Raw genomic sequence first — 14,839 nt, 5'->3', positions numbered from 1 at the left:
TGAAGATTAAGGGGTCATATCTGGAGAATAAAATTAAGGGATGAGAGAGGATGATACTGGAGAAGAAAGGGAGAGGTAGAATGGGGTAAATTATCTCACAAAAAAAAGAAAAGTCTTCACAGTGGAGGGGAAACAGGGGAAGGTGAGAGGGAATGAGGAATCTTATTCTCATAGGATTTGGCTTAAGGAGAGAATAACATACACATTCAATTGGGTATGGAAATCTGTCTTACCCTACAGGAAAATAGGGGAGAAGGGGACAAGAGAGCAGGGGATGATAGAGAGGAGGGCAGATTGGGAAAGGGGTAATCAGAAGCAAATACTTCTGAGGAGGGACAGGGTCAAAAGAAAGAATAGAATAAATGGGAGGGCAGGATAGGATTAAGGGAAATAGAGTTAGTTTTTCACAACATGTCTACTATGGAAGTGTTTTGCATAACCGCACATGTACAACCTATATTGAGTTGCTTGCCTTTTCAATGAGGGTGGGTGGGGAGGGAGGAAGGGAGAAAATTTGGAACTCAAAGTTTTAAAAATACATGTTTTAAAAAAAATGTTTTCACATGCAACTGGGAAATAAGAAATACAGGAAATAGGGTACAGCAGTCTATCCTGCTCTACAGGAAAATAGAAGGGGAAGGGGATAAGAGAAGGGAGGGGGGAGAGATAGAAGAGAAGGCAGACCAGGGGAAGGGGTATTCAGAATGCATGCCATCTTGGGGTGGGGGGAGGGGTGAGAAATTTGGAACTCAAAAACTTGTGGAAATGAAAGTTGAAAACTAAAAATAAATAAATTTATATTTAAAAAAAAAGAAAGGATCGCAGAAGATAAAGTGGACAATTGTCTTTACAAATTAAGAGGATTTTGTACAAACCAAACTAATGAAGTTAAAATGAGAAGGGAAACATGTTACTGGGGAAAAATCTTTGCAGCAGGTTTCTCTGAAGATCTCATTTCCAAGACAGTTAAAGAAACTGATCCAAATTTATAAGAATAAGAGCCATTGCTCAATTGATTAAATAGCCAGAGAATACGTAAAGGCAGTTCTCAAGGAAGAAATCCAATCTCAGAATTGCCATTTGGAAAAAAAATGCTCAAAATCACTAGTAATTAGAGAGAAATATGAATAAAGCAGCTCTGAGGTTGTACCTCACAACCATCAGATTGACAAAGTAGACAAAACTAGAAAATGACAGGTGTTAGAGGGGCTATGGAAAATAGGCACAGTAATATATTATTGGTGAATCTGTAAATTGACCTAGTTGTTCTGGAAAGCAAGGTGGAACTATGTGCCTAAAGATACTAAATTATGAATAAATACTCTTTGACCTAGTATATACTGCAATAGCACAGTACCTGGCACATAGTAGGGCTTAATCAAATAAATGTTTGTTCCCTCTCTCCCTATCCCCCCCCAAAGAAAGAGGAAAATGACTCACATGTACAAAAATGTTTATAGTACCTTTTTTTTTTTAATGGCAGCAAAGAATTGGAAACCAAGGTGGTTTCTCTCAATTGGGAAATGGCTAAACAAATTATGGTATGTAAATGGAACAGAAGCCTAATGGGCTATAAAAAAATGATGAAATAGATAGTTTCAGAGAAACTTAGGTAGACTTGTATGAACTGATGCAGAGTAAAAATGAACAAAACCAGGAAAATATTTTATACTATAACAAAAACACTACCAAAACAAACAATTATGATTCTAGAGGACTGATGATGAAGAATGATGCCTACTTTCTGACAGAGAAGTGATGGGCTAAGTCTGCAGAATGAGACATGTTTTTGGACATTCATGATGTGGGTATTTCTTTTATTTGACTGTATGAACATTTGTTAGGAGTTTTTTTAAGTGGGAAGGGAATAGAGGAAATAAATGTTTAATTGAAAAAAAAGAAATTTAGTTAAAAAAAAAAGCCCAACAACCTAAGTCTGAAGTGATGAGGGCCTTAACTAAGGTAGTAGCTTTTATAGGAAGCTTTTCCCAATTCCTCTTAATTCTAGTACCTTCTCTCTGTTATTTCCTATTTATTCTGTATATAGCTTATTTGTGTATATACACACACACGTTGTCTACCCCATTTAGATTGTGGGCTCCTTGAGTTCAGGGACTGTCTTTTACCTCCTTTTGTACCCCTAATGCTTAGCATAGTGCCTAGCACATAGTAGGTGCTTAATACCTGTTTATTGATTGATTATTAATTGATTAATTGTGTAGTAGAATGACATCATCAGATGAAAAGGATATTATGAAAGTAGAAATGTCTAAATTTCACAACTGATTGGGTTTGTGGAGTGAGGAAAGGTGAAAAGTAGAGGATAGTGTCAATGTTATAAATCTGGGAAACTAGAAGAATGGTAGTCCTTTCAATAGAAACAGGAATGTCAGGTAGAGAGAAGGGTTTTGGGGAAAGATAATGAGTTCAGTTTTGAGCATGTTGAATTAAAGATATTTCTAGGACATCTAATGTGAGATGACCAATAGGCAGTTGGTGATGCAGAACTGAAGCTCAGAGCAGAAAGTGGGTAATGGAGTCATCTGCCTAGCAATGATAATTAAGCCCGTGGGAGCTGATGATTTCAGTGAGAGACAGAGATGAAAGAGCATAAAGAAGAGAAGAAAGGGGGCCAAGGGCAGACTTTTGGGGAACACCTGTAGTTAGAAGGCATGATATGGATTATGATCCAGCAGAGGTAGCTGAGGAGTGGTCAGACAGATAGGAGGAGAACCAGGAGTACTACAAAAACCCAATGAGGAAAGAATATTCAGGTGGACAGGATAGTCAACAGTGTCACATCCAGCTCATTCAGTACCCCCTTGTCTTGACTTGTTCCAGTGCAAGAGAGCCACTATGCTCTGGCAGGGCTGTTAAGTCAACCTATAGGCGTGTAACAGAGCTCAATTCTGTCCCCACCCTCTGCCTCTAAAAGCTAAAATCCTGCTTGCTCTGGCTGGGTCAGCAGTGCTCTGTGCTTCAGCAGAGCTCAGCCATCAAACAGGAGCAGAGAGAGTGGGCACAGGATGCCATCAGGTGTGTAGCTCCACCAGCCCTGAATAAAAGGGGACTGGTATCCAGCTGTGTCCTCTTGTATCCCCCCAGAAGTCACTTGGGGCAGAGACCAAGGCTGATGAAATGTCAATTCACCAGTGTGGGAAGAAGCTGGGATAGCTTTGAAGTATAGCCCAAAGGGAAATTTCTATCAAAAGAAAATATAAAAGAAAAACAGACCAAAATTATTGAAGATATCGGGAGGAAGAAAACTCAATTAGAGACCTTGAATATAAGCAGATAAGCCAACATGGAAGATATTAATAACAGAAAGGAATTTGGTCTCCAGGTCATCTAAATCAGTTCAGGTGTTCATGAATTAACATTGCGATACGTAAGTGAATCAATACTGGATAAGAGAGAAAACTCTATGGATTTCCTCGAAAACATGGGACTAAAGCAGAATATTCCCACATGGGTTAGGAGAGAAATAAGGATTGTGAAAGTGGAATTTATAGCCCTGCATAGCAGAAATAATTGGCAGAAGAACCAGGAGGACATTGTACACAGTAACAACAACATTGTGGGATGACCAACTTTGATAGACTTATCCGTTCTCAGCAATACAATGATCTAAGACAATTCCAAAAGACTATGATGGAAAATGCTATCCACATCCAGAGAAAGAACTATGGAGTCTGAATCCAGATCTAAGCATTCTGTTTTCTCTTTTTTATTTGTTTTTCTTTCTTGTGGTTTTTCCTTTTTGTTCTGATTCTTCTTTCATAAGATGACTAAGATGGAAATGTATTTAATATGATTGTACACATATGGCCTATATCAGATTACATACCATCTTGGGGAAGGGGAGGAGAAAGAGAAGAGGAAAAATTTGGAACTCAAAATCTTATAAAAGTGAATGTTGAAAACTAAAACTAAATGAATGAATGAATAAGTGAATGAATAAATAACTGGCAGAAAAGAAAGAACTTGAATCTACAGTGGCAAACCTCACCAAAGAAATAAAAGAAAGAAAAACTGACTGGAAATCCAAATACAAAGAAGGAAAGGACAATCTTGAAGAAGAGAAGCAAAAAGAAATAACAAGCAAAATATATAGATCTACAAGATAAGATGCATACAGATAACTTAAGAATTATAGGTCTTTCAGAAGAACATAAGTCAAAAAATGTGAGCACCATAATATAAGAAATAATACAAGAAAACTGCTTAGAGCTTTTGAAAATAGAAAACAAAATGTCAATTGAAAGAATCCACAGATGCCCTCTAGAAAAAACACTATGCTGCAAGACACATATAGGTTAAATTTATGATTCTAGTGACAAACAACAAATTCAGCAGCAACCTAGGAGAAAGACCTTAAAATTATGAAAGAAAAGAAATTTAAATAAAAGCAAGATTATTCTGCCCTCAACAGAAACTGCAAGAGTGAATGGAATAATATACTCCAAAGAGTAAAAGAGCTCAAGATACATCACAGAGTGACATGAAACTTGAACCCAATCATTAATGATAAAAGAAATTCAGTTTTAAAAAGAGGCATTTGAAGCATTCCAACAAAGAAAACCAAACCTGAGCAGATTACTTACTTCGTAAATACCCTACACAACAGAAAAATAAGAAATGCAGACAACTACAGTAACCAAGGAAGGCACAGGTAACAAAAGAAAAAGAAAAAAAGTATCAAAAAGAAGAGGGCACCACAGATTCTTTCTAAAAATACAGAAGAAGACAAGGGTGAAAGTAGAAGTCAAACAGAAGAAATGATGGTGGAAGAATGGTCCTGAAACATCATGTATTAAACTTCACAACTGCTTACTCTGCTTACAGGTGAGTCAATGGGTTGTGTGTGTGTGTGTGTGTGTGTGTGTGTGTGTGTGTGTGTGTGTGGTACTAAACTGCAAAATGGAAAAGTGTATGAAAGGCAAGAAATTATGAAGAAGATAGAAGGAAATATGTGTTGTACTCTGATTATGTCATAGCTTAACACTGAAGGGAAAATAAATCGTGTAGGTTTTTAGGAAGAAGACATCTCATAGGAGATGGTTGAGAGGGCAAAGGGAAGGATTGAAACAGGGGCAAAATGGTGAACTTTCATTTCAGTTTGGGGAAGGGGTCCCACCGATGGAAGCTCCCATTGTGGGAGAGATGTATTCTACAATGGAAGATGGGGACCTCATAATAGAAATAATCTGCAGGGATTTGGTACTTAGAAAAAACATTTGTACTGCCTCAGGAGAAGGAGAATCAGAGCTCCTGGGGGCAACTGACATCCAAAAGAATGGGAGAACATAGACCCAGAGAGATTTCATGGTAAATAGGAAAAAAAATTGCTATGGGTGAGGGCAAATTATAATAATGAATTGCACAGTGACATAGGAAGATACCTACCGTAGGGTAATACTTCTATCCTTGCTATAACAAAGACATACACAGAATAAAAATGAAAAGCTAAAAATAAAATGAGGGGCTGTATCAAGTAAGTAAAAAAAAAACTAAAAGTTGCAATTATGTTATTAGTCAAAGCTAAAACAAAAATTCATAACACAAAAAAGAGATAAACAAAGAACTTCATTATGCTGAAAGGAATCATAGACAGACAACCAATATCAATATTAAACTTACATGCTCCAAATGCTTTATCATTTAAAATCATAAAGGAAAAATTAACTAAATTACAAGAAAACATAATGGCAGAAGATTTTAATGATTTCTCTCTCAGTTTTGGATAGCTCTAACTGAAAGACAAACAAAAAGGAAAATACCAAATTGAACAAATTGCTGGAAAAACTAGAGCTAAAACACTTTTGGCATCTTTTAAATGGAACTGCTAAAGTATACATGTATTTCTCAGTACGACATGGAATTTTTAAAAAAGCTGGCCATGTATTAGAGATATAGAAAATAAATGTCAAAATGCTTAAATAGCAAATGCATCCTTTACAGACCGTAAAGCAATAAAAATAGTAATCTATTCAGGAAGCATGAATGAAAAACAGACTCAGGTGGAGACTTAATGAAATCCTAAATAATGAGTGGATCAAAGAAAAACACCATAGAAATGATAGGACTAAGAAAAAACCATCACATTTGGCAATTAAGAGATTATGTACCTTTCCTCACTTCCAGCACCATTTAGTGAGCCTTCCTTTGTAATAAAACAGTTAAGCAAAATCAGTCAACACTTAACTGCATCTGACAGCAAATGCATTATTTTGGTCACTATAATTACATAACATTCAGTTTTTTTTTTAAAATACTTTCCTGTTACTTCAACAGCTTGCTTAAATAGGTCAGGTTGGAGTTTTCTTAATTGCATGCCATAAATTCTCATTTTTATTCTGCTGGTTGGTATTGATTTCAGTCTTTGCTCTAACAAGTCAATGGTCTGACTTATCTGACTATACAGACAGCTAATTTGGAAATAACTCCACTACTGGTAACCAGTCATTTCCTATCTCTTTGGATATTATCTTTTTTTAAAAAAAAATTTAATTTTTGGTTGTTGGATTGATGCTCATCAGGTCTGTATTCCAACTCTCTTTTTGAAGAAGGTATGAGGCGTCTATGTAGTCTTCAAACCTTTAGCTTCTTTCATTTCTAATTCCTGATCTTGATATTTTCCCATGTATTTTTTTTGTGCCATTCTCCCTTATACCCACATTTGATTTTAATTCACTGAGTATTAAAATATATGTTGATTTGATTCAGAACATTTTATTGAGTTCTTTAAAAAATTTCTCTACTTCCTCATCATCTGCAGCAGATGTTGGCTTATTAAGCTGAAATTATCTTTGCACTGGTCTTTTTGCAAATACTCATCATGAGCATTGCAATGCAACATGGCCCAATTATCCCATGAATTTTTTTTTCTATTGTTATTGCCTTTGGATGTAAAACAAAACCAACTCCATCCGTGCTGTTATCTGCCTCCTTAAGGAGAACCTGTGAATTCTTCTTCCCATTAGGTGCAACTTCTTTTTGTTTCCAGATTTAATTTGCAAAGAGAATATGAAAATTGACATGACAGCTTTTTCAATAGTGAGCTCATTCTTTTATCCTTGGAAAATTATTTCACATTTACTAGTCACTATTAATGTTGATAGACAACTTAAAAACTTATTTTTAGTACCTTTTGCCCCTTCTGCCATCACTACAGAAGTAGAAGGATATCTACATAGGACAAAGGAGCATTTTGGATTTTTTTTTTATGCTTCATGTGCTGTAGTGACCAAAGAATTCATCATTAAGTGCCCAGTCTATTGGTGATGTCTCTATAGGCTAGGCTGGTTTTCAGACAGCAAACATATCCTGCTGTAGGGACTTTATTCAGAGTCCCTCTAGCTTAGAAGATTCTTTAAGAAATTGTATTCTGCTGGCATAGCCTTTGAGAACCTAGGATGGGCTCCATATTGTAAGATGCTATTGGAGCAGGACTTTGTGCAAGTAAATAATAGATAAGAAAATGTTTTATAACTTCTGAAAGACTATATGAATGTTAGCAGTTGTTATTAAGATACTGCATATTGGTGGGAGGAAGGATACAGAGCAATGTACAATACCTGCAATTTGTATTATTCAAAGTCTTTCATATCCTTTATTCAATTCAAACATTTGTTAGGTACCCACTGTGTTTCAGTGCTAGGCACTGGAGATGATACAAAGACTTCACAAGAAGAGGTGACATCTGAGATAATCCATGAAGGAAAGGAAAAAGAGAGGCATCCAATAGAATTCCTTGATGACCCAATGCTTTGTGGGATACCTAAGACATTAGATGACAGGATCAAAAAAAAGCTCTTGACAGGCTAAAACAAGGGGCTAAATCTGGCAAGATGACATTTAATATGGATGAATGTGAAATCTTATATTTGGGTTAAAAAGTAAATATAACATGGGGAGTCATGGTTAGATGACAGTTTGTTTGGAATAGACTTGGGGATTCAGTGATTCAGCAAATCAGTGTGAGTCAAGGGAGTGACATGGAAGCCAAAAAATGCTAATTAGATCTGGGGCTACATGAAGTGAGACATTATTCCCAATAACGAGGAGATGATAGTGTCCACTCTAGAGTAATTTGTTCATTCCTGGGAACCTCAGTTGATGAAGGACATTTATAAACTGGAGAATATCCAGAAGAGGGCATCGAGGATCATGAAGGGCATTGAGATCCTGTAAGCATTGCTTGAATGAACAGGAGATGTTTAGTCTTTAGGTTAGAGAGGGCTGGGGATAGGGGTAGGGGTAGGAAGTAGACAGGGTGACTATCTTTAAGTATTTGAAGGAGTATCATGGAGAAGAAAGATTAATTAGACTTCTTTTGCTTGATCCCAAAGGGCAGAACCAGGAGAAATGGGCGAAAGTTGAAGAAAGACACATTTAGGAAAAACTGCTTAATGATTCCACAGGTCTTTAAGGAGATGCTGGATAACCACTTATTAGGGGTATTGTTGTGGCAGTTCTCCTTCAGGTGTGGTCTTGAGGTCATGGATGGCCACTGAGGTCCCAACAATTCTGAAGTGGAAGTTGGGGTGGGATGGGGAATAGTTATACACACAAGATTCTGTTTTTTTGGTGGGGAGGAGACATGGGCAGATAAAACTGTACAGTAAGCTGTTTGATTTTTTTCACATCCTCCACAATCCAACAAACACATTATTACATACCTGCTCCGTGCCAGATTGGGTGCTGAAGACAATACAGAGGTAAGTAAAATGAAGTCTCTGACTTCAAGAAACTGGCACTATAGTTGGAGAACTGACACTGGGAAACCAATGACCATACTACACAATAGAATTCTATAAGGATGGAATAGAGATACAAATCAGGTGCTGCGTGGAAAGGATTTTAATGGAACGAGACGGGGGAAGGCATCCATTCCAGGTATGTAGGAGATAATTCAGTCTATGGTTTCTTTATCAATCCTCCCACCGTTTCCCGAGTTTAGGGCAAGTTAGACAATAGAAGTCTTGGCAGCTGCCATTTCAAAGAATAGGATAGCCTGGAATGCCATATTGCAGAAGGCAAAAGATAAATGCTAACAACCAAGAATTACTTATCTGGCAAAACTAAATAAAATTCTACAGGGAAAAGTGGGCCCTTGATTAAATAAAATACTTCCAAGCATTTCTAATGAAAAGACCAGAATTGAGCAGAATTAATTAAATGAAGATGTTGAAAGACAGAACAGTAACACAGAAAACACATTTGATCGATTGGAAGTGACTACATTTGAGTAACTGTTATGTTGTAATAGGGGAATAAAAGACAAAGGTTCTCTAAGAACTCAGATGTCTTCAAGAGTGATGGAGAAAGTTAAATAAGACAAGAGAAGGGCCTGGGAGGTAGTTCTGTTGTGATAGTCTTAGGGGAAGAAGAAAATGGGAAGAACAGAGGAATATATTAGGAGGAAAGGAGGAAGGAAGAGGATTACTATCTCACGTAATAAGAGTATATGAAGGAGTAACTAGGTGGTGCAGTGGATAGAGCTCCAGCCTTGGAGTCAGGAGGACCAGAGTTCAAATGTGGCCTCAGATACTTGACACTTACTAGCTGTGTGACCCTGGGCAAGTCACTTAACCCTGATTGCCTCACCAAAAAGCAAATATATGTGTATATATATATATATATATATATATATATATATATATGAGGAAGAGTATATAAACATAGAGGAAGGGGTTGGGGGGAATGAGGTATCCCATGAACCTCACTTTCATCTGAACTGGACATGTGCTCACGCACATGTATTCACATATACAAAAAGAATTAGTCTTAACAGGGAAACAGGAAAAGGGGAGAGGAGAAATGATGATTTAAAGGAAGATGAGTGAACGAATAATCATAAACAAAACAAACTCAAACATTAGAGGGGTGGACAGTGAAAGGGAAGATAAAAGAAAAGAGTAGAAAACATATGTGGGGAAAGGCCAAAGGGGAGAAAAGAAAGGAAACAACAGAAGTGAATCACTTCAAGTATAGATCACTAGTGTTAAGCAGACTCCTCTTTTACCACCTTTTTTGTGAAGAGAAGAGTGGATGGGAAAGAAAGGGAAAAAATACAAGAGAACAGGGATGAGGGGAAATAAACAATTAACAATCATAGCCATTAATTTATCCATGAAATGGAAGAAGGTAGTAGAATGAATTAGCAGAATCTAACAGTATGTTGTTTACAAGAAAACGCATTTGAAACAAAGTTTCACACAGAGTTAAAATTAGGGACTGGAGCAAAATCTATTATGCTTAAGATGAACTCAAAAAAAGTAGGAGTAGCAATCATAATTTCAGGCATGGAGATGGTAGGAGTCCAAACAGAACCCTAGACCATTCCACATCTCTGGTCTCATTTAATCCCCACAGCAGCCCTGTGAGATAGGCAGAGATTATTATTCTCACATTACAGTTAATGTAGTCCACGCGTATCCCTTCTAGGGTTAAAGGTAATAGAATTAAGCTATTATAGCTTAAAACTCCACTAGGACTTTTTGGAAACCTTATATGGATCATAAGACTGATTTTTAGAGCTAGAATTTAGACCTCTGTGATCATCTAGTCCAACCCCTATCATTTCACAGATGAAATACCAGAGGTCCCAACTTGCCTAAAGTCACCTAGTTAGTGAGTAGCAAAGCTGGGATGGGAGATCAGATCTGGCAGCTCCAAATACAGCACTATCGTCCTTGCTGCTGATACCATTGTTGTCCATCCCTCATACTCAGAGAAGACAAAAACGACATCATGATGTTGGAGTCAACGTGCAGTGTGTTTGGCTGGCTGATCAGTCTGATATGAGCTTGGAAGCTCTACCACAGATCAGGCACAAGTAGTCTGTTTGAACAGTTGGGATGGAGATGGCTCTGGATTTATGCATCTCCTGTTCCTTTGTGCTACTTCAATTCTGCTGTGCCTACAATTCTGCTGTGTCTTCTCTGATGCAGGCACTCCAAGCTGGATGGTCTTGTACCAGTGTCTCCCCTTTCTCATCATCAATCACCAAAGTTCTTCAGGGAGACCTTGAGAGCATCCTTGTAACACTTCTTCTGACCTCCATGTGAACATTTGTCTCGTGTGAGTTCTCTGTAAAATAGTCTTTTAAGTAAATATATTTTTGGCATTCAAACAACATGGTCAGCCCGTTGGTGTTGTGATCTCTGCTGTAGAGTTTGAGTGCTTGGCAGTTCAACTCGAGAGAACCTCAGTGTCTGGTACCTTATCTTCTCAAAAAATCTTCAGAATCTTCCTAAGGCAATTCAAATGGAAGTGGTTCAGTTTTCTGGGATGGCACTGGTAAAGCTGACCAGGTTTTGCAGGCATACAACAATGAGGTCAGCACAGCAGCTCTGTGGGCCTTCAGTTTGGTATGCCACCTAACACTTCTCTCCCACGCTTTTTTTCCAGAGCCTCTCAAATGCTGAACTAGCTCTGGCAATGTGTGGGTCAACCTCGTCATATATGTGTACATTCCTGGAAAGGGAAGTGACTTATCCACAGCATTCAGAATTTCTCCCTTTACTGTAATCATGGCTCCATGTATGGAACCTGCACACTCTCTGTAACCTTGCAAAATAAAGTGTGAAATTGTCTGGATTGAGGCAATTCTTTGACAAAACGTAAATTCCCCTAGTCCTTGTTACTTCACTGATGAAGCCATTGTTCTTACATTGACAGTATGTGCTTATGTCCTTGACAATGGGTGAACTTGCTTCTTGGATACTTGTCATGTTTACACCACAGTAATGATGTTGGTTGATTGAAGATTCATTCCTCCTCCTCCTACACACACACACACACACACACACACACACACACACACCCATACACATACCCCCGAGCTAACTTCTTCGCTTGGTATTTAAAAGAGACCTACATATAGACTCCAGAGACTCGAAAGTTGTGGAGGGCTGGAGGAAGGAGGAGAAAGAGAGATGGTTGTAGGTAGGGTCACTGGATAGAGGACTAGGCACCTGTAAGGCCCCTCCAGGAAACCATGTGATCTCTCCAGGGTAACCATAGTCATTGAGGAACCAGTGCCAGATGGAAAAGATGAAGCTGGGGAGCTTCTATATCAGCACCAAGTTCCATGAAAATGGAGGAATTGAGCAGAAAGGGAAAGAGGCACAGTGGGGTAGAGTCTACAAGCCTTTCAGCACTGGTGGTATAAGCTATATGGATTGTACATGTTTAGGGGAGTGAAATTGCCTCCCTGTTGGGCCTGAGTGCTTTTCTCTTGTGTGCCTTGGCTTGGCATTGAAAACCCTCTCTAGTATGTCTCCCACCTACTGTTTCACATATTACTCTTCACGGTGGTCAGATGTGCTTGCTAGCTGTTGCCCAAGATCTATTTTCTCTCCTTCATCTATGTCTTTGCACAGCTGGCCCACCAGGTCCGGAATGTATTACCTCTTCGTAGCTAACTTGTAGGTGAAGACCTAATGGAGAGGGGAGGATAATGATCATGTCTGTTTATGGGCTCAGGTGTCAGTCCTTTGTGTTTTTCATTGGGTTAAACAAACCTGGCCTATGTTGAATATGTTTTTATCCCGAGTGCTTGCTTGAGGGCTGAAGTCTGTTTTCCATTTTTTGTAGAAACTTAGACAAGAACCAAATTCTAAAGTTGTCACTGTGCAATGATCAACTATGATAGACTTAGCTCTTCTCAGCAATACAATGATGCAAGACAATTCCAAAAGACTCATGATGGAAAATGCTGTCCACATCCAGAGAAAGAATTGTGGAGTCTGCATGCAATTGAAGTATACTATTTTCACTTTTTTTTTGCTTCTCATGGTTTTCCCCTTTTTTCCTGATTCTTCTTTTACAACATGACTAATGTGGAAATATATTTAATATGATTGTACATGTATAACCTATATCATATTGCTTGCTGTCTTGGGGAGGGGAGGAATGAGGGAGAAAAATTTGTAACTCAAAATCTTATAAAAGTGAATGTTGAAAACTATCTTTACATGTAGTTGGGAAAAAATACTATTAAGTGGGGGGAGAGGGGAAGAAATTTTAAAAAATTCTAGTCATCAAGTGTAAACCTCGGCTGGGAGGGAATACAATCCTGAGAAATTTTAGAGAGAGATCTTCATGACGGAGGCCTGTTGATGTGAGCCCACGTATCCTGGCCCTTGTGACATTCATTACTATAATGACACTAATAGTATTCACTGACATTTATGTGCCACTTTAATCATTACAATGTTCTTTACATACGTGATCCCATTTGGTCCCCACAACAACCCAGGGAGTTGGTGCTAGATGTGCTTTCCTAAAACCACACACAGAGTAAGTAGCAGAGCTGGGATTAAAGCCTGTGTCTTGTCTTCCCTCTCTAGGCTGCACTGCAGACTTCCTCTACTATGCCCCAGCTCTTCATCCCAAAGTCTCGCTGCAGCCCTGTGTTTCACACATTGGAAGTACCCTCTGCCCCTGCGACTGCTGCTTCTGATTGCATGGCTCCTCCCAGGACTTCCATTTAAGAAGGGCCTCCAGGCCAGCCATGTCTCATTCCTCTACAGGCTGGACTCTGGATTCTATCATTCCCCTGTGACTGCCTTTGTCTGTCCCTCCTTCCCCAAATTCCCCATCCCCCACTTTTCAGCACTCAGTGCTTGGCATATAACAAGGGCTTAATAAATACTTCTTATCATTGACTCTGCCTTTAAACTCAGCATTCATTCCTTTTTACCATAAGAATGCAGTAAGAAGGAAAGAAGAGGAGAGAGACACACTAAGGCACATGGGGTGCAACTGGTGATATGCTGGTAAATGTTTAACAACCAGCTCTCTCAGGGGAGAAAATACACTGTAAGTTTAAGCTGCATAATTGACATTTTCTCTATCACTTTCTTAAGTCTAGACAATGAACAAAGTAATCAACTAAGCCCTGACTTGTAGAGTTTGCCTCTTTCTGAGGTATAAGTGCTCACACAGAACATTTGACAATCAGTGAAGCTGGCTCTAGCACACCCTTGGGTGGACATGAGCACAAGGAGGCTTGGAGGGATGGGAGGAGGAAAAAGGGTAACAGAGTGTGTGTGTGTATGTGTGTGTGTGTGTGTGTGTGTGTGTGTGTGTGTGTGTGTGTGTGTGTGTGTGTGGTGAGATAAGAGCAAAGCCCAAAAGTTGAGTGGATTGCCTCAGAAGGGAGTGTGTTTTTCAGTGAAGGTCTTCAAGGGAAGGATTTATAATGATTGTCAAGAATGCTGTCGAAGTATTCCGTCTAGAATATTGAACTGTGGGACCCCTGAGATCCCTTCCACTGGGAAGGTTCTTCGATTTTATTATTACTCTCATTGGACACATGCAACTTGCCTCTAGCCAGTTTGCTCAATGACCTTTAAAAACTCACATTTCTTTATGCACAGGGTACCAGGGCTTCTTTTCCTTTGTATCTGTTTTATTGACAAAGCTGTTGTAAGGAAAGTACTTTGTAAACTTTACAATGCCATAGAAATAAATACAAGTTATTATGATAATGAGTGGGCCACCAAGCTTGGAGTTCTTATTTTAAAGATCTGCTATAACCTATATTAACTGTCACGTAGGGATGGCCTTTATAAGTATGTATAAGAGACACACTTACTTGGTGTGATTTCATTGATTATAGCATCCCACTACCCCCAAAACATACTTCCTGGATGCTCACTGTTATCTGATTGTTCACCATTAGAGACTGTTTCCTTTAACTTAAGACTTAACTCTTATTAACATGTAGATACAAATTAGAATGAATGAACTTGTCAGAATTTCATCCTACATGCTTGAGTAAGGGAGAGAGGAAAGAACATAAGGGAAAGAAGAGTCACTAGAATGT

The 14,839-nt window shown here is 38.5% G+C and overlaps 1 long non-coding RNA gene across 2 annotated transcripts; it reads left to right on the top strand.

Annotated features, from left to right (window-relative positions):
- The first annotated feature begins 734 nt into the window (after positions 1 to 734).
- On the top strand, positions 735 to 13,676 carry LOC110193654 (uncharacterized). 2 transcript variants are annotated; one of them, XR_013484740.1, is made up of 4 exons: positions 735 to 4,845; positions 10,956 to 11,085; positions 12,604 to 12,770; positions 13,359 to 13,676. It is a non-coding gene; the product is annotated as an uncharacterized LOC110193654 (long non-coding RNA). The 2 variants fall into 2 exon arrangements; XR_013484739.1 differs by lacking the exon at positions 735 to 4,845 and having other exon boundaries at positions 9,682 to 11,085.
- The last annotated feature ends 1,163 nt before the right edge of the window (positions 13,677 to 14,839 follow it).

This window comes from Phascolarctos cinereus, unplaced genomic scaffold (genome assembly GCF_003287225.1).
Source record: "Phascolarctos cinereus isolate Bilbo 61053 unplaced genomic scaffold, phaCin_HiC Scaffold_2;HRSCAF=192, whole genome shotgun sequence".
NCBI classification, from domain to species: Eukaryota; Metazoa; Chordata; class Mammalia; order Diprotodontia; family Phascolarctidae; genus Phascolarctos; species Phascolarctos cinereus.
The sequence above is the reverse complement of the archived record's forward strand: the minus strand, read 5'-3'. Positions and strand labels throughout refer to the sequence as shown.